Genomic DNA, 23,917 nt, shown 5'->3' with positions numbered 1-23,917 from the left:
TCTTTTGTGCATATTGCAAAAAGCCAAATCATGATGAGCATCATTGCAAGACAAAAAGAATCGATGAGATAGAAAATCTACTCAAGAAGAACAAGATTCAAGTGCCAGGTATTTCCAAGGATTCTACTCATACCTCTTTGAAGGGTAGAGGTCAAGCATTTATGGCTAACACAAATTCTTCTTCGGAATAGATACTTGACTCAAGTGTCTCTTACCACATGAGTTCTTCAAGGGAAGACTTTTCTTCATTGAAACAGTCAAAGGTGCCACACATGTTTGTAGGAGATGATGCTAAAATGAAAGTTAAAGGGAAAGGACATGTTGAAATGGAAGATGGGGAATTCAAAGATGTTCTCTATGTTCCATATCTAAGCTCCAATCTACTATCAGTTTACCAAATCACTCACCTTGGAGATGGTCATAAGGTTGAGTTCCTTCTCGATTCAGTGATGGGGTGAAGTCTCAAAGATGATTCATTGATAGCAGTTGGGAAAGTCAATAATGACAAGAGGTTATACTCCTCCTCCCACTTTATGCCTAAGAGTCCTTCCCAAGCCTTGTTAACTCACTCTAATTCTCAAATCAACCTATGGCATGAGTGGTTTGGTCACCTTGACTTCCGCTCTCTTCAGCAACTTTTCTCAAAATGCATGGTCAAAGGTCTACCTAATATCAACTTTTCTAAGGGAGAGTGTTCATCTTGTTCAGTGGATATGAATCTCAAGGAGAAGTATGATAAAGGGAAGTCTTCTCCAGCTCCAGTTGTTCTTCAGCTAGTTCACATGGTATTAGCAGGACCATTTGCCATGACTTCAGTCAGCCAAGGCTGCTACATACTCATATTTGTTGATGACTTTTCAAGATTCACTTGGGTCTTCTTCCTTCATCATAAGAATGAAGTGGTTCATAAGCTTCATGGCTTCAAGACTCATGTTGAACACAATTCAAGAAAATCCATCAAAGTACTAAGGGTGGACAATGAGAACAAATATTTTGACAAAAGGCTTAAGAACTTTTTCAAAATTGAGGGGATTGATCTTCAGAACTCACCAGCATTCAGTCTACAAAAGGCAGATGTTGTAGCTATGAGGATTAGGTCTCTCAATACCATGGCAAGTTGCATGATAAAGGCCAAGTCTCTCAATCCTACACTTGAAGTTGAAGCCATTAGCAGTGCTACTCACATACTTAATAGGTCTCCTCATCCAACCTTAGATGGAAAGACTCCTTTTGAGGCATGGTGCAGTAGAAAACCAGTTGTGAGTCACCTTAGAGTCTTCAGTTGTCTAGCATGGGCTAACCTTTCTTCCAAGAGTTGCAAGGCACCGACACCAAGGCTTTGTACCTTTATCGGTTATGAAGACAATGCAAAGGCTTACAGACTAATGGATCCAGAGACACATGAGATTTTTGTGGAGAAGGATGTTCACTTTGAGGAAAGTTCTCCCAGCTTGTTCTCTACTCCTCTCCACACATCATACACAATGGAAACTAATAGTGACACCAGTGATAGTGCTTCAACAAGTTCAAACACGTGGGGTTCTATCAACAGTTGTAGTGAGAGGTCACATCAGTCAAGTACATGTGCTTATATTGCCACTGTGAAAGGTCCATCACAACATGGTACATCTCATCTTCCAGCTCTAGCTTCACTTAACTTGGGAGATAGACTTGAGGACTTACATCTTCTCATTGATGATGATTCTTCTACAATTGTTGTGAGGGCTCACTCTGACCCTCATGTCGATTCTCTACATGATCAATCTGAATAGGTTGGTGTGATTATGGATCCTTATGAACAAAAATTAGTGGAGGTCTCTTTGTTAGTTGAGGAGACATATGGTTTAGTGGACTAGGTTCAATAGACATCTTTGACAGATCTGCATTCATTCTTTTTAGCACAGTTGGAAGGGGTGAACTTCAGCATCAGTACAGGGATACTTGAGTAGGTTTCAGGGCCAACACACATCTTTAGGACAGTACCTTTGCCATTGTTTCTTCCTAAGGGGAGGAACACCATTCTGCATTCTTGGACCAGCTTCTTCATCGGAGCAGCTTTCACTTGTCAACATTCTTCTTTTGGGGGGGGGGAGCCTATTCTGTCTCTCTTCCTTCTCTTATTCTCTTATGTATATATTGGATGTATGTCGTAATGGGGGGGTCTTGATTACTCCATCCATCGATGCATCAGTCTTTATCTCTTTTTTTGGGGGAGGGTTTTTCCCATGAGGTTTTCCCTCTTTCCTCGCTTTATGGAAGATTTGCATTTTCATTATGTACATGGGTACCTAATATGGCCTACTAGTCAGGACCCATTCTGCATCTTCATCCTAGTTCGTAAGCTTAAGGGCATTCCCCTAAGTTGCACTTAAGGGGGGGTGTTGGTGTAAATATGTACTTTACTATTTACACTTACTTAAGTTTACTTAGGTTAATACATTATTTAATTATTTTGCATTATTTTATTATTTTTATTTGTGAGACACTTAGGAGTTTGCACACCTTTTGAGTTGTTATGTAGACAACATAGGAGTACACAACTCTATTTGAGCACATGGTGTCTACAACACTGTTCTACGTGTCCCACCCTTGTAGGCTTATCCTCTCATCACAACACTTACTTCTGTGCTTAATGGAAGATAATCCATATCTGATGGACATGTGCTTGGTTGTATGACACATTATGATGCTAACTTCTATGCATTCTAGAAGCTCTCCTAAGGCCTTTATATTCAGGCACTCCTAGTGTACTCTTATGGAGAACCAATTATTGAATACATTGTTATTCTAATCATACTCTCTCTCTCTCTCTCTCTTGGTCTACTGTGTGCTAGTGTTTGAGTTCTTAGTTCCTAGGTGAATTTTGCCCTTAGGCAAATTCTTACAAGTACAATAAAAGAGGCCCGAAACTTCAAATTTATTATTCAACAGTATATGGAAGTGTCTAGGAAAAAAGTGAATGCAGAAAAATAAAAAATTATTTTCATAAATACTAAACCCAAAAGAGAAATCTAGATTTGTAATATTTTGGGGTATAAAAAAGGAACCTTCCCATGCAAATACTTGGGAATAGAGTTAGAAAAAGGTAGCAAAACAAATAAGGGATGGTATAATATACTAGATAGAATGGATAAGAAGATAAGAGTGTGGAAAGATAAATGACTCACAAAAATGGGTAAAATTATAAAGGTCAAAGTAGTTTTAGTGGCCCTTCCAACCTACCCACTTTCTTGCTTACCTTTGTCTAAAATTTTGAATAAGAAGATTGAGGAAAAACGTCAAAACTTCATCTAGAATGATAATGAAGAGCATAACAAATTGGTGTTCATTAATTGGGAGAAATTATGTAAACCAAAGGAACTAGGAGATCTTGGTCTCAAAAATTTAAGCTGGCAAAATGAAGCATTAGGGGCCAAATAGACATGGAGATTATTCACAAAAAGAAATAAAAAATGAGCAAAAATTATGTATAGTAAATACTAAATGTAGTTGATCCTTATTCCTTGTTTAGAATGAGGAGCCTTCCTAAAGGATCTGAGAGTTGAAATTTTATAGTTAAAATAAGATCTCTAATTAGTAAATATCTCACATGGGATGTTAGTAATGGGGAGGAAGCTCTCTTCTAGGAGGGCTCTTGGGATGAGCATCCCTCGATAGACAAAATGAGTATCCCAGCTAGTCTTAAAGAACAATTAGTTAGAGTTTAGGGATGTAAAGTCAACAATTATAAAATCACAAAAGATATAAATGGGAGTATAAGTTGGGAATGGAAAAATTTAGATAAATTGACTTAGAACCAATAGTTAAAAAGGTTTATTAAAACATCATTAATTAGAGAAAATTTAACAATTAGGGGAATGATAAAGTAATATGGGCAACATGAAAAGATGGAAGGTATAATGTGAAAAATGGATATAAAGCAATTAAACTTCAGTCTCAAAGATGGGAAGAAGTGTATGCTCCCCTTAAACTATGTTGGGATTCTTCCTATCTACCAAAGGCATGTTTCTTTTTGTGGACCGCCTTTTAGGATAGGATTCTAGCTAATGACAAACAAAGAGAATTAGGCATTGAGGGACCTTTGAGATGTGTGCTATGCAAGAATGACAATGAAGACACTGATCATCTATTATATAAGTGTTCATATACACAAAAATGTTGGGAATGGCCTCAATAGATTTTGGGTTGGACTGCACCATTGCCTGAAACTCTGACCAATCTACTTAAGGCACTAGTACATTTGAGGTCATTTTTTGACCATTATTGGTCGAAATTTTGACCCAATTTTTGACCAAATCTTGACCAAGTTCGACCAACCCATTGGTCAAAAAATTTTAGGTCAAAATTTTTACCAACCTACTAGTTGGTCAAAATTTTGACCAATATGTTGGCCAAAACCTTTCAAAAATGTTGGCACAAGTTCTGCCAAGCATTGGTGAAAATTTCGACCAATGCTTGGTCAAAAACTGCTAAGTATTGGTCAAAATTTTGACCAATGATTGGTCAAAAATAGCCATGCATTGGTCAAAATTTTGACCAATGCTTCGTAGAAAACTACTAGGCATTGGTCAAAATTTCAACCAATGCTTGGTCAAATTTTTTTTGAGGCTCACACTTGTTGAGGTCGACTTCAGCAATGACCCTTCTTGTGAAATTGTTATGTAAAACCTTTCTAATGAAATAATGTGTTATGACCTCTTCATCAATGGGATGGAATGTGAATCTAGGAGGTAGTTGGGCATCACCCATATCATGACTGTAACTAAAGTTAAGAGCCTCTACTATTGAATTCTCTTAACTTTAGTTATAGTCATGATATGGGTGATGCACAACTGCCTCCTGGATTCACATTCCATCCCACTGATGAAGAGCTCATAACACATTATCTCATTAGAAAGGTTTTACACAACAATTTCATAGGAAGGGCCATTTCTGAAGTGGACCTCAACAAGTGTGAGCCTTAGGGAGGGTTCAATTCCCTCTTTTATTATTCACTATGCATATAATCCCACACACCCATTTGATCTCGAATGATGATATGTACTTAATGCTAGGTGTCTATGTTGAGTGCTCCAAAATGATCCATTTCATGCCATCATTTTTACACAATGTTTTTCTAGTTTCTTTCTACTCACACGCCCATTTCATTTTATATGATCATCTAAAAATTGTGTCACTCTAAGCTCTCAATTGTTTCCTCTTGATTGATCATCTCATAATTGTTGAATGAGAGATTTGGGATAAGCTATAGGCATCCATCAAAGCATAAAGGATTTTCTCAGATGATGTAGATGAAGTAGTAGCATTTTCCTTGGGAGACATGCTTGCAAAATGGAAGCATAGATAAGTCATGTGAACTATTTGACAGGATGCCTGAACGTAATGTGGTCATCAAAAGCCATGGTTGTTGGATATGCACAAAATAGATATATTGAGAGAATATATTTGTTTAAGTTGCAACTGCCCTGGTAGACATGCATACAAAATGTGGAATCATAGGTAAGGCATTTGAATTGTTTTATTGACTACCTCCATGAAATGTCATCTAAGGAAAGCTCTCCATGTTCTCTACACCCCACAAGTAAATCTACTCTAATAAAAGAGGTAATAAAAAACTAGTTCACTTTGCATTTGTAACCTTGGGCAGGCTCTTAGCAACATGCTTGCATTGAACCTTTGACGTAAAGGAGAAATTGTTAGATACAATTGTTAATTGTGTATTGTCTTTGATGTTACACAAATGTCATATCAGTCATCAGACAGAGTCTGCCGAGCTCCCAAGGTTAACAAAGAAAAGTTAATGTTTACCGAGCTCACTCGAGCATCAAAGGATTTTGTAGCAAAAGTTAGTATTAACTGAGCTCCCAAGGTTAACAAAGAAAAGTTAATGTTTATCGAGCTCACTCGGGCATCAAAGGATTTTGTAGCAAAAGTTAGTATTAACCGAGCTCCCAAGGTTAAAAAAGAAAAGTTAATGTTTACCAAGCTCACTCGGGCATCAAAGGATTTTGTAGCAAAAGTTAGTATTTACTGAGCTCAAAAGGTTAAAAAAGGAAAGTTAATGTCTACCGAGCTCCCAAGGTTAATGAAGGAAATTCAATGTCTACCAAGCTCACATGGTCAACAAAGGAAGGTCAATGCTAACCGAGCTCACTCGGTCTCCAAAGGATTTCTGTAAGGTTTGCATTGTTTACTGAGCTTCACTTGGTTAACACTAGAAAACCATTCTGGAGCAGTGGTTACTGAGCTTGGTCGGTCAGAAAAGGATTTTACTATTTTGATATTAAGTTTAATTGCTTCATGCGGCCGACTGATGTAATGATTTTTTTTTGGTTATTGGAACCTATATTTAAGCCGAGTTGATAATCTGAAAGGTATATATATAGATGTTCAAGTTGTGAATTAGTGTGTGAATGTGAAAATGAGCATATGGATAAGGATGGAATAAGCGAATTGAAAAAACTCTGATGAAGGATTAGATATCCTGGAGGAAATACAAAGTTGTATTCGATCAGCTAGGATCCAGTAAAAGCATAACAGAGATCTGTAATCAGAAAAAGATAAGTTGCATATCATTCAGGTCACCTCATTGTTTCTTTCTAATCATTGTAATAGTGAATCTAGAATCTCTTAACAGAGTTGGTTTAACAGCCATTTTTTAAATCCTCTAATAAGCTGACAGTTCAGTTGAATTGTTCTCAATACCTCTAACCAGGCCACTCTTAACAGGGTGATTAAATCCTCTAACAAGGTCACACCTAATAGTGTGTTTTGTAACCTTTAATAGGGTTGGCTCCTAATAGGGCTCACTTCAGAAGAGTGAAAATTGGTGACTAGTTACTTGGTGGTTTTTCCCATATTGGGTTTCCACGTTAAATTTGGTGTCTTTTGTGTTCATTTATTTTAATCTTTGCAAGCATATTAATGACTATGAATGCTAGATAAATAGTAATTAATTAATCTATCGAGTTACAGTTTTCCTACATTGTTTACTGAGTATCAACAGTATATAAAGACATCTAAGGGATTTATTTTGGAATTGATTTAATTTGGTAACTGATTCACCCCTCCCCTCTCAGTTAATTCATCTATATTTCCAACAGAAATAGACAAGCTCACAACCCTTAGGAAGGCTTTCTTAGATAAGAAGTTTTCAAGCAAACACAAATCCTCACTAATAATGCTGTTGTGATTTTCTTGTTTAAATCCAAAGAAAGTTGTTTTATCTTGGGCAGAGGAGACTACTATTGTTTGTGGTTAAGAATCCTTTAGGTTAGTAGAATCACATGCAAACTAGATATGACATTGCAATAAGAAAACTGTAACAAGAGCTAGGAGCTTGCCTAGTGATTAGGGCTTGAGACTGGACACTGCATGAAGCATTTGTAGGCATTTGAGTCTGAAGCATCACCAGCACAAAATAAAACTAAAAAGGAAACTTGGCAAATAAAACTAAATAAAAATAGTCCTCTTGAGTAAATATCAACATTGTATGAACAATACTATTACAGTGCACTATACTTGGTACAAATATATTGTTGGCTGAGTCCCATCACATAATGCCAGTTCCTAGGTATATCAATATGCCTACTTATCTAGGTATATCATTTTCTTATGGATAAAGGACAATCTACTAAAAAAAGAAAAGATCACTTTTTACAAATTCACACAGGTATAAACCCATTCATCCTTGAAGGTAATGCTCTTACTACTGTTTCACCCCCAGTTTTTGTATCTTGAATATTCACCAAAATGCTCTAGATAAAAATTAGGGAAGAAATAACATGATATTAGTATTAATATAGTTAAGGAATAAGATAGCTAAATATCATCACCTAAAAGGTTAGGTATTTAAATATCATCACCTAAAACTTATGCAACTTTGATGGTTATTAATTAGGTTTTCCACTTGTTAGTTGTGCTTGTTATATATTATGTACTTTAAGCTCTTCTCATGGCCTCTTCAATTCTTATCCTTTGGTTTCTTATTTGAGATTTGATAAGAGATCCCATGTAATAGGGAAGCATCCATATAGGAAACTTTTTCATTGCAAAATCCAAAATTCAAAGATGTTACTATTTTTTAACCTTAACCTTTGCAACTTGATGTTTTATTGTTTCAAATTGCATTTATGTGTTATCGTGCATCCTTAGTAATGGGGGTTTCATTTTAATTTATGAATAAGATTAGGATGAGACTCATTAAGATCTTTGAGTAATTTCATAGTAGATATCAATATAACTGAAGATGAATTCTATTCTTGATTAATGTAAGAAATTGTTTTAGATTGTTCATTGTAGTTTGTGTTTTCTATTGCTATGGTTACTCATTGATGTGTGAATGTTCATATTCTTTTTGTCATGGTCTGTATTAATTGCTCAAAGAATGAGCATTGTGAATTGTCCAACACTAATTTAGTGTTAATTCATAATAGAATGCTCCATGTGTAGGGAATTCTAGTTTTTGCTTCAGTTATTGTTACGTTGGGACTGTAGATTGTGTTAGAGTCTATTCGACAACTTGTTTCAAAGGTAAATTCCCCATTCAAGGATATACCTTTAAGAACAAGATATATATTTCCCCCTAATGGTTCTCGTGATGATTTGAACTTTTCATGAACATGGAAGATATATTAGATGCTTTTTTGGTCACTTGTTTAGCTTTGTATCCTATTACTGCAAATATAGTATATTTTATTGGACATAATTACAACCATAGATACAATTTTGCGCTCATGATTTAAATCCTTTAAACAACATGGTTTTGCTAAGTTAAAATAATATTCAAGTGTTGGAGGCCATATGTATGTTCTTAAATACAACATCATCAGGGGAGTGTTAATATTGTGGATTAGTAAACCCCCTTCACTATTTTGAAGGAATTACATGGTATAAGTGGCTTAAGCTCTAGCTTTCTATTTTATGAAAAATTCTGTAAGTGGATAAAAATGAAAATACTCATGGAAATCCTTGATGTTGAGTTTTACTTGGCCTGATTTACATGGTTTGCCAGTGATGCAAAAGTGAACAAAATGAAGGCATACTTCCTTGTCCTAAAAGTTAAGTTTTATACTTGTTTATTCTGGTCATTATTTTGGAGCTGTAAAATATTGGGCTTAAATGTGATATGGAGTATGCTTTTGTTCTGCACCAAATATTCTACTTTTGTTCTGCTATTTTCCATCTGTTCCATCATTAGTGTATTTTCTTTTAAATGAACTACTTTGCATATTACAAATAAGTAATACTCTTACACAAACTTCATTCCTAAATTATGCAGAACTGAGGTGTATTGTTTGAAGGAGATAGGTGGTTCTGGGTTATTGGAATTATGGTTTCAATTACTGTTGTGAAGTTGGTCCTTGTAATCTATTGTTGGACTTTTACAAATGATATAGTAAAGGCATATGCCCAAGATCATTTCTTTGATGTCATCACCAGTTCAATTGGTCTCACCGCTGTAGTTCTTGGAAGTAAATTTTACTGGTGGATTGATCCAACTGGAGCAATAGTGGTAAGCACTTCTCTAACCTTTTACTTTACACTGTAACATAGGATACTTCACATTTTGATTTTCTACAATAATGCCTACATAGTTAATAAAGCCAAATAATGTCTATATATGTGCTCCTAGCTAACTCGTATAACCCACATCAAATATAGAATATGTTTCCACTTTCCACTAATTAGTAGTTGTTTTAAAGAGTCCAAGTAGATGTGACCATTTGCATTACTTGATTCTAGAGATCTTATTTGTTTATAATAGTATTGGGGTTTCATTTCCTTAAAGATGATAGTAATGACTACTGCAAGGCATATGTATGTATACAATGTATTTAGAGCACATGACTATAGATAATACTAGTTGGCTCCTTCAAGATTACCATATCTAACCTCTCTTTGTATGTACATATAGGGATATAGACTTTTGTCTTTATAGATGGTAACACTGATAACAATCATTTATAATGCTAGTGAGTAATAATAGCTATAGACATGCACAATAATGAAGAGGATGTATTCTTTTTTATTTAATCTTGATCATTAGTATCTATCAAGTTATTTTTGTGGTGGTGGTAGCAAGAAGGATGTATAATCTTGTGATCACTAAAGCCAAAATATAGATTACCAGGCTTCCTCCAAGCAGATGCCAAGTATGCTTCAAGTTTATATTAATGTGTATAATTTGAAATACTAAAGCTGATAGTGGGTCTTTTGTGAATTTAGCACTCTATACAATTAGGACATGGTCAAGCATAGCTTTGGAGAAAGTGAATTCTTTGGTGGGGAAAATAGTGTCGCCTGACTATTTGCAAAAATTGACATATCTCTGTTGGGATCATCACAAAGGCATAAGCCATATTGATATCGTCAGAGCTTACATATTTGTGTCTCATTTATTTGTTGAAGTTTACATTGTGCTACCTAGTGATATGCCCTTATAGGATGCTCATGACATTGGATAAGTACTTCAAGAAAAATTAGAATCTCTTCCTGACATAGAATGGGCTTTTGTGCATCTAGACTATGAATATTCTCACAAACCTGAGCAAGGGAATGGAAATTCCTAGATGTCTATGATAAGTTGTATAGTTTAACTAACTTTCCCAACATCTTCTGCCCTTTTTATAAACCTATTATATCCTAGAAGTATTTAGAATGCTAGTGAATAATAACAGCTGCAGGCATGCACAATAACGAAGAGGATGTATTCTTTTTTATTTAAACTTGATCATTAGTGTCTATCAAGTTATTTGTGTGGTGGTAGTAGCAAGAAGGATGTATAATCTTGTGATCACTAAAGCCAAAATACAGATTACCAGGCTTCCTCCGAGAAGATGCCTGTTGGGCATTCATTTTGCATGAGGTCAATGGCAGGAATCCATAGTGTAATTCCTCTCTTGAAAAGAAAATCTTTTTAAGGACTCACTCCAAGGTTCAATGTTTGTCTTGGGACGTACCAAAATCCGCTCAGTAGAAGATAAATGTGAATGTTCACGAGGAGGCCTTTGTTGGTTCCAAAACTCTTTTACCTTGGAATCAAGTAAAATCTATTCGCTGTCTCTAAATATCACACTGAAAGAACGATATTTTTTGTATTTTCTATTTTTCAATGAATGCAATTCTAACAATGCAACTACTATGAGGTCCTATTCTAATAGGGGGAGTTAGCAAAGCAAATAATGAAAATAAAATAAAATAACATGAAATCAAATAACTTGAAATTGAAATTCCTAAACGGACATAAGCTACAGAACACAACACATTGCGAGTTAAACCTTTGAAGAAATCAGTAGGGAACCAATGAAAATAGAAGTAGCACTTCCTAGAATCCACTGATGCAATCGTCAGTGAGAATCTTTAACAAATTGAATGATGTTTCACTCTTCATCAAATCGTTAGGCCACGAAAAGTGCACTCATGCGAGACAAAAAGATATGTAGACACAATTAAATGATCTCTTCTCAAGCTCATTACATCAATGGAATTCATATATCTATAGCAAACACCAGAACTAAAAGATCACACAACCAGAAACAATGCAATAAACCTTTGGTTCAATCACAATCCCATGAATAAAATTCACAAAATAATGACACATTCAGGCAAGAATAACTACACTCCAAATGCTAGCACCAAAAGCATAATTTTATTGCATAATAACGGTGGCCTTTTTTACATTTTACAATGGGGTATTTATAAGAAATCATCTCCTCAATTTGTGTTGAGAGTGAGAGATATCTTGATGCAATAAAATGCTTTTAAAACATTAAAAAAAACTAAATATATACAAACTAGTAATCTAACTAGTGCTTAGAGGGACTCCATCCACATTTTATTCATTATTTGGATGTATGAGCCCTTTACATGTCGAAAATAATGAAAGCATGAGAGAAAAAGTAGGAGAAAGTCATCAGTCGAAGTAGAAGTGCATGGAGACACCAAAAATAGAAGTTGGCCCTTTACTTGATGTGTGTCAGAGTTAACTTGCCATCAAAAGGTGTTTCCAATGCATGGAAAGTGCTATTTTTGGAACTAGCAGTCAACTGTCGGCGCACCTCTGAACTGCGGACCTGCAGAGCTACAGACCTCAACTGGGTCAAAATCTCAAAATTCTACTAAGTGTCAAAATTGAAATTCTGGCATCTGGGTTTTGCTCATCTTTATCCTAAAGATATGTTTGGATGTTTGCCCTTGAATTTCTCTATAATCTTAGTAATCTTAGCAGCATCAAGAAGATCCAAAGCCTCATACTTATCTTTGACCTTCTATCTGTAGTTGTCCACCTCAATTCGAGTTTCTGCAAAATCTTTGAGTTTGGTATCCAACTCTAACAATGCTTTTTCTATCTTGAAGGCTTGTCTGATGTCTTCATCACTGGATGCTTCCTCTAAAGTCTTTCTAAAGTTTTCAACAACTACCTCAACTGGTAAAAGCTTCTCTTGTTCATCGTCCTCAAAAATATCCAAGCATGCATCACTATATAACTTTTCTACTTCCAAAATTCGCTCTCGAGCTTGGTCCTTGAGCCTATGTATCTCATCATGCAATGTTTTCATCACTTTATTTCCCTCTACAATCTTTTCTATCCAATCATCTATCATGTCTAGCTCTTCTCCAGTATATACATCAATCAGAATGCAGTACCTTTGTCCTTTTATGGCCTGTAGAGTTTGTAAATCCTTGCTCGAAACCCATACCTCATCCATAATACTAAAGTCCTATCTCAAAATTGCCATGATCTTATCAACATTATCTTGTTTAGTATGTAATAACTTTAGACTTCCTATAATTGTAGTGACACCCCTATCCTCAAGGTTGTCTCACCAATCCTAACAAGCTCATAAGAATGGACTGAGCTTTACACCTTCCCCTTCTTTAAGAATGGTAGTCAAAGTCTCCTCAGGGTGTTCAAAATCAAGAGGACCAATAACTTCAGCTAGATATCCTTTCAAGATCACAACTTGCCTTTGAAGTGCTCTGATTTCAATCTCATCACGTTCCATATGGTTAAGAACCTCTTTGACTCCCATAGTCATCATCTGTCAAGAAGTATCCTATGTACGCTTCCCTAACATGATATCCTTCACTTCATAGTCCTGAAGGCTGACAACTTCTTCATCTATACCTTTCGGAGGGTGAGCCACCTGTGCAAATAAGTCCTAGTTCTGAGTCTAGTAGTACTGAATGAAAATGGTGTTGCATCCTATAATTGAGAGTTAGGCTTGTTCAAAATCTCTGTAATGGCATGAATATCATCCTCTAAAGAAAGGAATTGATGCTTAGCACTTCTCATTATTTCCTTTCGGAACCACCTCGAGATATGTCTTTCTGTAACCTTGGCTCTAGATGATGAAGGGATGTTTTCAACTACTTCCTTCCCTTTGTCACTTTTTCTTGGAGTTTCCTATTGTGAGGGTTCTTCTTCTATAGTCTCAGTTTCTATAGATACCATAGTTTGATCCTCAACTTCTTGAGAAGGTTGTTGTATACATTCCATTACTTGTGCCTCTTTTGATGGCTCACTAGTAACCCTTGGTTCTGGTTCTCCTTGTAATGATGATTCCTTTTGAACATGTTCCTCTGAAGTTGGAGGTGGAGGTGTCACTAAAACCTTATCTACCATCATAGCCTGAGGTGAAGATGGGGGCATTGGATGAGGACCTTGTGTCTTAGGTGGCATCTGCGTCCAATCTTGCTGTTAAAATTCACTTGTAGGAGTATCTCTAATCTTATCTCCAACCAATTCTATAAACACTGGCATGAAATCAAAATTTTGAATGGAGATAATATCATCACCTAGCTCCCTTTTCTCATTCACCCATCATTGTATTTCATCTTCTAAAGAAGAGAGCTCTACCATTTTAGCTTGGGGGGTGGTGGGGTATTTGTGACATTCTTCTTTCTTTCCAATTCTATGGCTTTGGCCAGTCAGGTTCTCCCTTGTAGAGGCACTTGCTCTTCCTCCCCATCTTACTCTATTTCATCCTCATCTAATTCTTCCTTGGGAATGGTTTCAAGAATAGATGGATTAGGCACTAATCTTTTATGAACTCTCTGCCTCTTGTTCATTCTAACCTTAACCCTCCTTTGCTTCTATGGAACCATAGGAGAAACGAGCTCTTCATGCATCGGATGAATGGATTCTCTGGAATCTCTCCCTCTTCTTGTTGGCTTGACAAAATAGGAGGCAATGGAAAATCAACTTGGATATGAGAAATTCCAAGGTCTCGGGGGTCCTAGGGAGTAGATTCATGTTGCTGTGAAGGTTCCTATTCTTCAACATGCTCTATCTGGATCCTCTGAGGAGAGGCTCTCTTACTATTTTCTTTCTTCTTCTCTAAAGGATGGTAGTATCCCACTGGGTGATCAATCTGGTAGACTATTTCTAGCCTGATAGGAAATTGGAGCACAAGGATAGGAACTATGACTTTCCTCCCCTTTACCCTTTTTGGGTGAGCATGTGCATGGAATATCATTGTGTCCAGAATTGGATCAATTGGAAAGGGTTTCTTGATCCAACTCTTTGTCATCCTGATGACATGTCTTGCTCAATGATTAATATCATCTCCTTCCTCTCTATCAATTTCTGTATTTAAGATAGGCCTTTCACCAACTTTATCTCAATACAGTCCCTAGTCGAGTCATATCTACTTTACTAATTGTCTTTCCTTGAGATGGCTTCTTAATGAAGTATGAGGAATATATGACGTCGATGGCCTCCTAGTGATAATCCTTATGCCACCTCTTGGCTACTTCATATGAAAGCCTAATAAACTAATCAGCTCTAGGTAGGTGAAAAACCCTCTCGATATTATCAGGTCGTAGATCTAAGACCATTTTCCTAGCGATGCTCTTTACCACCCTTTCCTCAGGAACAAAATGTCGACATAAGGTCATAATCAATTCAGCTAACTGAACGGTCCCAGGATGTGATGCTGCATTTACCAATCCAAACTGTATTATGGCAGATCTCAAAGAAGATCTTTCAGTTGGGTTGTTACAAACCCTCAAAAACTCTCCCAAGTTCGTGTGTCCAAGTTCTATGTCTTTGATCTCAGAGTGTTCATCATGCAATCGTGACTTTGAGGTTACACCTTGGAACTTGTACGCAACTGGCTTTGTTGTTGATCCAGATGTGGATGCCATTTGATTATATTACTTGCATGTCACAAAGAGAAAAAGAATGATTAATTATTGGATATATAAAACATTAAAAAAAAAGATCTCCTAGCACTTATTTAATTTGTTGTGTTTTTTTTTTTTTTTTTTTAAATTATTTTAATTTTTGGTTTTTGACATTAAAAAATTAAATTAAAAAAAAAAATGGGGTTTGAAACACGGCAGGGGCCCAAAGGGTGTGGTGGCATGGCACGATGGCGGTCACGCGCGTGCGTCCAAAAGGGCGTCGCGGCAGCGACTGCACATGCACACCCAGAAGGTGTGTGCAGTGGTGACCACGTGTGGCCTAGAAGGTGCACGCAATGGCAATGTTGCACCGTGTGCACAGAAGGGTGTGGCGGCAATGGCGGCGTCACGTGCCCAAAAAGGTGCAACAATAGCGCTACGCTGCGCGTGCTCCCAGAAAGGTGCCACAACAGTGCAGCATTGCGCATAGCTCAGAAAGGCACTACGACGGTGCATGTGCATCCAAAAGGGTGCACGCAGCATCATGCCGCACACTTCTTCTCTTGGTCGCGCGAGCGCGCAAGCGCGAAGACTACATGGACATGGGGGGGGGGGAGTTTTCATACCTTTCCCTCTAAGCACTCTTAAAAAAAATGAAGTGAAAAAAGGAGGAAGGGGGTTTTATAACCTCCCTTCCTTCCTTGTCTTTGCAAAGTGCATGCACCTCGATATGCATGCACATGTGAGATTTTTTTATTTTTTTATTTTTTGACTTTTTGACTTTTTGACTTTTTGACTTTAATCGAGTTTTCTTCTCCCGGCTTTTAAACTATGAGTTTGGGAGTAAAAAAAAAGTAGGGGGTCCCCATTCCTAGTAAGGAATGGGTCGTGTGTTGTGGAGACCATAACAAATAGCCCCAAAAAAAGGAAGAAATGACCAAGGCATTTCTTCATCAGCAAACATTTTTCCACTGTATGTCAAACACCAACCGAACTTCAAACACCTCGAGCGTATCTCAAATGACCTTGCAATCCAAATTTCTGAAGTCTAAACCTTCAAACTCAGTGTGTGCATTGTGTATTCATTCTCTTTGACATATCAGGATGTCATCGATCAAAGTCCTCTGTCAACTCAAAACAATCTTCCACCCCTCCCAGCTCATTCACGCGCGTGCATCCAGAAGGGCATCGCGGTAGTGACTGCGCATGCACACCCAAAAGGTGCGTGCAGTGGTGACCACGTGTGGTCTAGAAGGCGCACGCAATGGCAATGTTGCACCGTGTGCATAGAAGGGTGTGGCAGCAATGGCGGCATCATGTGCCCAAAAAGGTGCAACAATAGCGCTACGCTGCGTGCGCACTCCTAGAAAGGTGCCACAATAGTGCAGCATTGCGCATAGCTCAAAAAGGCACTACGATGATGCATGTGCATCCAAAAGGGTGCACGCAGCATCATGCCGCACACTTATTCTCTTGGTCACGTGAGCGCGCAAGCACGAAGACTACATGGACATTGGGGGGGGAGGTTTCATACCTTTCCCTCTAAGCACTCTTAAAAAAAAATGAAGTGAAAAAAGGAGGAAGGGGGTTTTATAACCTCCCTTCCTTCCTTGTCTTTGCAAAGTGCATGCACCTCGATATGCATGCACATGTGAGATTTTTTTATTTTTTGACTTTTTAACTTTTTGACTTTTTGACTTTAATCGAGTTTTCTTCTCCCAACTTTTAAACTATGAGTTTGGGAGTAAAAAAAAAGTAGGGGGTCCCCATTCCTAGTAAGGAATGGGTCGTGTGTTGTGGAGACCACAACAAATAGCCCCGAAAAAAGGAAGAAATGACCAAGGCATTTCTTCATCAGCAAACATTTTTCCACTGTATGTCAAACACCAATCGAACTTCAAACACCTCAAGCATATCTCAGATGACCTTGCAATCCAAATTTCTGAAGTCTAAACCTTCAAACTCGGTGTGTGCATTGTGTATTCATTCTCTTTGACATATTAGGATGTCATCAATCAAAGTCCTCTGTCAACTCAAAACAATCTTGCACCCCTCCTAGCTCATTCATTTGGAATTTCCATGAAGGCTCTTTGTTCATCAATTGCTTGACCAGATAAGAGAATCAGTTCGAGGGCTCTTGGCGGGATGCCACGTTCTTTCAATTGTAGGCCTTTTTCATAATTGATCCATATCATTTAAAACATTACTTTTGATGAAACAATACTTTTGACTGCAAGGCGCTTTGTTTTGTAACACATCTCTAGCCATTTCAGATCGGTAGAATCCTTCTGACTTAACACTGTCCCTTTTTTCTTTTTTCTTTTTTATTTTGTATCTTGACTACGCTTAGATTGTGTAGCCAGAACATTGGTGTCATTTCTTGGATTTGATCTCTTATGAACATCCCTTGCGTTCCTCTTTTAGAACTTTTTAAGGAAACTCTTACGCCAAACAATGATCTTAGCAACCTTTTGAGGAGACCCCTCCTATTTGAACTAGTCAGAATTTGGATCATTTCTTGTCATCTTTGACTTGAAATTGAACAACACCTAACACAATCAAATCTTTAAATCTGCAAAGTGTTGAGAGATTGTTAGTCTAGGCTTCTGATTTCTAGACTGAAAGTTCCTTAAATTCCACAAGAGATGTTTGTTGCTTGGTTGGTATAAAACAAACAATCGTCCAAATATTTTGACAAAGAAATACCTCCTCCTAAAATTAGGACCAAAAAGTGGTTAATGAAATCTCGAGAAAAAATTCCAAGTACACCTTACCCCCTAGGACTGACCTAACTTTGAAAGAAAACACACGATTGAAAGCAAACACACAACTTAGAAAAAAGGAAACACACTTGCAGAAGTAAACACTCTTGCAGAAATGAAAATTTAATCTACATGTGGAAATGAAACCTAACTAATTTTATTTTATTTTTTTGGTTTTTTTTTTTTCTTAGGCTTCAAAATAATGTTTCAGAAATTGCCCATTTACGGGCAAAGGTAGAAACTTCCCCTGTAAGGAACTTAGCCTAAATGTGTTTTCTCTGAGAATTTCTACAATCTGATATGGGCCTGTCTACAAGCATTGAAACTTGGTATGGCTTCCCGGCTTTTCTTTCGCCTTATCCCAAAGTAGGACTAGGTCAAAAATCCTAAAGAATTTTATCTTGGCCCTCTTGTCGAACCATCTCTTAACCATGGCTTGATGTTTAGCCATGTGTTCTAATGCAGTTGTTCATTTTCCATCCATTTCCATAAGATTCATCAATCGGATTTGTACTCTGTCAGTGTCATTAGCATACCCACTCATGAATTTTAAAACAAGAATCTTGAGATTGAGCAAGAATACCAGTTCTTGCCCGTAAACAAGTAGATAGGGAGAATTACCCAAGGCCTTTTTCACTCTAACCCGATCTGTCCACAAGGCATATTTCAATTGTGTATGCCAATCCCTAGGGTTCTCCTTCAGCATTCATTTTATCACAATGATTAAATTCTTGTTTGTAGACTCTGCTACCCCATTTCTTTGTGGGTAGTAATTTGAGGAGAATCTAATGATGACTTTTTTTTCAAATGACCATTGTGTCAAGAATGAAGATGCAAATGCAAATCCATTGTTGCATACAAGAGCGAACAACATTCCAAATCTAGTAACAATATGTTCTTCCAAAAAGTCTATCACCACCTTAGCAGTGCAATTTTTGAAAGTCTCTGCTTCCATCTATCATGTGTAGTAATCCATAGCTGTAAGGATGAATGTGTGTCCATTTGATGATGGTGGGTTTATTGGGCCAATGAAATCCACTCCCCATTTTGTGAAAGGGCACACCTCATATACCGATTGCAATGGCATTGTTGGGTGCATGTCTTTGTTAGCACTAGTTTGGCATGTATGATAGGAACACACATGTTCAAAAGTATCCTTGAATATTGAGGGCCAAAAATAACCTGATCTTAAAATCATGTGAGCTGTTGCTTCTGCTGAACCGTGCCCCGTACCATACTTATCATGAAAATGTTCTAGGACATCCTTAGCTTCTTTATCTCCTAAGCATTTCAAATAAATCCCTTCATAGTTCCTTTTATACAACTTGTTACCAAGTAACTTGTAAGACTCACATTTCATCTTAAGTTCCCTACGTTGTGAACTATTCATCCACTTGGGGCATTGATCTTGTAGGAGATAATAGACAATATCCTGGTACCACACATCTATCACCACACCTTGACTAATATCAACTTGTGATACAACCATCTTCTTTTGATCATCTTCATCAGCTTCATCATCAAATTTAAATTCCTTTTGATTTCCTTCTTGGTTGTCAATGATCATTTTGGATAATCCTTGGCCTCTAACTAATCGTATAGGTTGAATCTCTAGATCAAATTCTTGAAGTATTGCCATCCACTTTCCTCTTCTTTCACCAAGTTCATTCTACATCAAAAGCATATTTACTGCTGGGTCAGGTACAATTGCATACACCTTACTTTTGAGTATGTAGTGATGGAACTTCTTTACTACCTTGATTAACGTAAAGGACTTTTTATCAAGATTTGAATATTTCAACTCAGTGTTCCATAGAGGACAACTCATGAAAGCAATGGGTCATTCATCCTCCTCTCTTTTTTGCATCAAGATCCCTGCGCAAGAATGTTCAGAAGCAAATGAATAGATCTTGAAAGGTAACTTGTAATCTAGACTTACCAAAACTGGGGCTGTGGAAATGGCAACCTTGATATCTTGGAAGGATTTCTTTATCTCTAGTACCCATTCTGTTTTAGCCCCCTTTTTGAGTAAATCATTGAGGGGGCAGACTATCTCTGTGAAACCACTTATGAATTTGCATACAAAGTTTATCTTTCCAAAAAATGATTTCAATTCCTTCTGATTATGAGAAGGTGCTAACCTCAAAATAGACTCAACTCTATCTGGATCAATGGAAATTCCAACTTTAGAAATGACATGTCCCAGGAGCTTTCCTTTAGTAACACCAAATGAACATTTCTTAGGATTGAGCGATATGCCATACCTATGACATCTATTGAATACCTGCCTTAGATCAGCAATATGAGTACTTTGATCTTTTGAAAAGATAGTCAAGTCATCCATGTATATGACTATACACCTATTTATCAATCCTTTGAAAGCTTCATCCATTGCTCGTTGAAATGTAGCTCCTGCATTAATCAACCCGAAAGGCATCCTTCTGTAGGCAAACGTTCCCCACTTGGTTGTGAAAGCAATCTTTAGCCTATCTTCTTCATCAACCATCACCTGGTTATATCCTAACCAACCATCCAAGAATGACATCATCTTTGAACCATTAATGATTTGCAGCACTTCATCTAATGAGGGTAGAGGGTAGTTATCCTTCTGAGATGCCAAGTTCAAGTTATGAAAGTCAACACAAAGGTGAATCTCTCTGGTCTTTTTCTGTACAGGGACCAAATTTGCTACCCAGGTGGAATGATAGATAGGAAATATGATCTTAGCATCAAGTAGTTTTTTTACTTCTTTCATAATTAGTGGTTCAATTATTGGATTTACCAGTCGTTGTCTTTGCCAAAAAGGTTTAGCATTTGGTTTCAATAGGATATCATGTGTGATAATCTCAGAATCATAAGTCTTTAACTCTTCATAGCTCCAAGCAATAACATCTTTATACTCGGTGAGAAACTTGAACTTGTCATCCCTTTCCTTTTGATTGCATGCTTTTCCTATTTGCACCATTTTTGGTTCCTCATCGATACCTAATTGTATGAGTCACATTCTTTAATTCCTTTCTCTTGAGTTTCCCTTCTATTAAGTGCTGATTCGTCATGGTCAAAGATGCATTCAAGTTCAACCATCCCTTTCAAAATGTTGTTGGTTTTCAAATTAAGGATTCCATCATCATCCTCAAGCTCATCATCTTCGAGCTTGTCTTTAGGTGTATCATCAATCTCTTGTCCTTGGAAGTGGTGACCACACATAATAAACTCGAGTATATGTTGATCATCTTGAAAAACCTAAAAGTTTGTGATATTGTCAAGAATGGCAGGAACGACAACTAATTCAACCAAGAATCTTTTCAACTTCGTTCTTTCTACTAGTTGCAAAGAGCTAGCTGAAATAGCAAGGGCGTCTGCTACCACATTCTTTCTTCTTGGAATGAATTTGATGTTCAGAGCTTCAAAGTCATCCATTATATCCCATACCCTTTTCCTCTAAGTGATTAATCTTGTGTCATTGCATGAGTATATGGATTTTACTTGTCTTATCACTAGTTGAGAATCCCCTTCAATTATAAGAGCAGTGACTCCCTTTTCCAATGCAAAGAGAAGTCCTCGAATCAAGGCTTCGTATTCTGCACCATTATTAGTACATCTAAACTACAATCAATATGCGGCATAATAAGACCTACCTTTTGGGTTGATTAGTTCAATACCTACACGGGCTCCTAATTTGCATCTGGAACCATCAAAGTGGAGTGTCCAAACTACATTTTCCTTGGGTTTTCTGAATTTGTACTTATTTGTCCTTAACTTTTCTTTTACTTGAATCTTGAACGATTGTTTCTTGGGAACCCATTGTAACTTTTCTCATGTAGGGCTTGATGAATCTCCTTCATACCCCATGGATAGAGGAAGAGTGTGTTTTTCTTGCTTCTCCTAAATTTCCCCTATTAGCTCAGTGATTTGTTCAACTTTAGGTTTAGGATGAATGACTACTGAGATCCTTCCTTTACCTTTAACATATCATCTTCTTCTCTGAACTTTAATCATCCCAGGAGGAGGAGGAGATAAACCTCCACCATCTGAAGAAGTATCACTGTATGATACATTTAGATCTTCACTTTCCTCCTCAGTTTGTTCAATAAGGTTGGATGAATTCACTGAATCTTGAATTTCAATAATTCCATCACTTGCAGTCTTTGTACTCTTGTTTTCCATTATTTGTGTCAAAACCTTTGCTACTACTTCTTGGCATAGTGAACATTTGAACTTTGAATGACTAGCTTTGTGCAACCAACAAAATCTTGGAAGGAGGAGGATACTAGGGTTAGCTTCCTCTCCTAAACAATGTAGTATAGTCACCATACTTTCTATGAATTGTGTCATGGTCTCACTTTTGGGTATCGACACCTTAGGTTCTTCATTTTGGTCTTGATATGTCTTGGTTGGAACCATGTTCAATGCCATTAATTTGTACAAACCCAAGTTAGATTGTAAGAATGCTACCTCATTCGGGGCATTTTAATTCGTGATCATTGTTTTCAGTTTGGGCTCAACATCTATCTTGATTTGATTGTTCAAACCTTTCCATGGCAACCATAATTGAGTGAAATCTGTAGAGAACCATCCTCTAAGACATTTTGTCCATTCTCTGCTCAAGAGTAATCTATATGTTTCTGGGATGTCAACCACATGTATGTCAACAATATCCTAGATCTGAGGATCAACTATTAGCTATGTTGTGGAGACCACAACAATGCCAATTATGCTTCAAGTTTATATTAATGTGTATAATTTGATATACTAAAGCTGATAGTGGGTCTTTTGTGCAGTTAGCACTCTGTACAATTAGGACATGGTCAAGCACAATTTTGGAGAATGTGAATTCTTTGGTGGGGAAAATAGTGTTGCCTAATTATTTGTAGAAATTCACATATCTCTGTTGGAATCATCACAAAGACATATGCCATATTGATACTATCAGAGCTGGCACATTTGTGTCTCATTTCTTTGTTGAAGTTGACATTGTGCTACCCAGTGATATGCCCTTATAGGATGCTCATGACATTGGAGAAGCACTTCAAGAAAAATTGGAATCTCTTCCTGACATAGAATGGGCTTTTGTGCATCTAGACTATGAATATTCTCATAGACTTGAGCATGGGAACAAAAATTCCTAGATGTCTATGATAGGTTGTATACTTTAACTAACTTTTCTAGCATCTTTTGCCCTTTTTGTAAACCTATTATTGTCAACCAGTACATTTCTTGCAACATTATATGTAACCACTATCAATGATGTGTATGAAGCACATGCCATCAAAAAGATCTAAATGATTGTTGACCAGGGCATAGACTTATTTAAGGAAGTTCTCAAAAATTTTCCCTATATGGGGAAAAGTAGTAAAATATTAAGACCTAAGGCTTTCTTACGATGAAATTATATCGAATGAATACAAAATTATTATTTGCCTACCTACCTATAATAGAGGTATTCCCAACCTTAACATAATAGAGCTAATTCTTTAGACAGACGGGAAAAACTTATTTAGTCTGAAAGGAAGAGCATAAAATCCTATTGCAGTTTTCTCATATCCTTACCATTTTGGCCATTACGTGAAGGAACTTTAATCATAGGAAGGAGGATAAGGGTGGTTATGGAAGAGGGGAATGGCTATGGATTCCTCACTAGGTACACCCACTCAAATGGATGGTAAAGGGCCACATAAGGCCACAAGGAATGGTATCCACTCTTGGGCCTTAGGTAGAGGAATGATTAGATATGGATTTTTCACTAAGTACACCCACTTGTATAGATGGCAATGGCCACAGGAAACCAAGAGTGATGACATTTTCTCTTGGACCTAGAGTAGATGATTGATTAAGGCACCCTAATATGCCCCTTATCCTACCTCTCCTATAGTTGAACTCCATCAACAAATTCAGTATTCCATATGATTAAATTAACTATCCTAATCCTAGTTGGAATGATATATGCTTTAATATTACAAATAAGGAAGATCTATTTGTGGATTATGTGTCAAAGATTTCCTAAAATGTTGCAGGACCAAGTACAT

General features: G+C 37.1%; 1 pseudogene; it reads left to right on the top strand.

Annotated features, from left to right (window-relative positions):
• The window catches only part of LOC149577863 (metal tolerance protein 11-like), a 28,044-nt pseudogene extending 5,024 nt beyond the window's left edge, over positions 1-23,020 (top strand).
• Positions 23,021-23,917: the final 897 nt, after the last annotated feature.

Source organism: Cupressus sempervirens, chromosome 1, assembly GCF_028749045.1.
Source record: "Cupressus sempervirens isolate cs-2001-9-10 chromosome 1, ASM2874904v1, whole genome shotgun sequence".
In the NCBI taxonomy this organism is placed as follows: Eukaryota; Viridiplantae; Streptophyta; class Pinopsida; order Cupressales; family Cupressaceae; genus Cupressus; species Cupressus sempervirens.
This window is presented reverse-complemented; position numbering and strand designations above follow the sequence as displayed.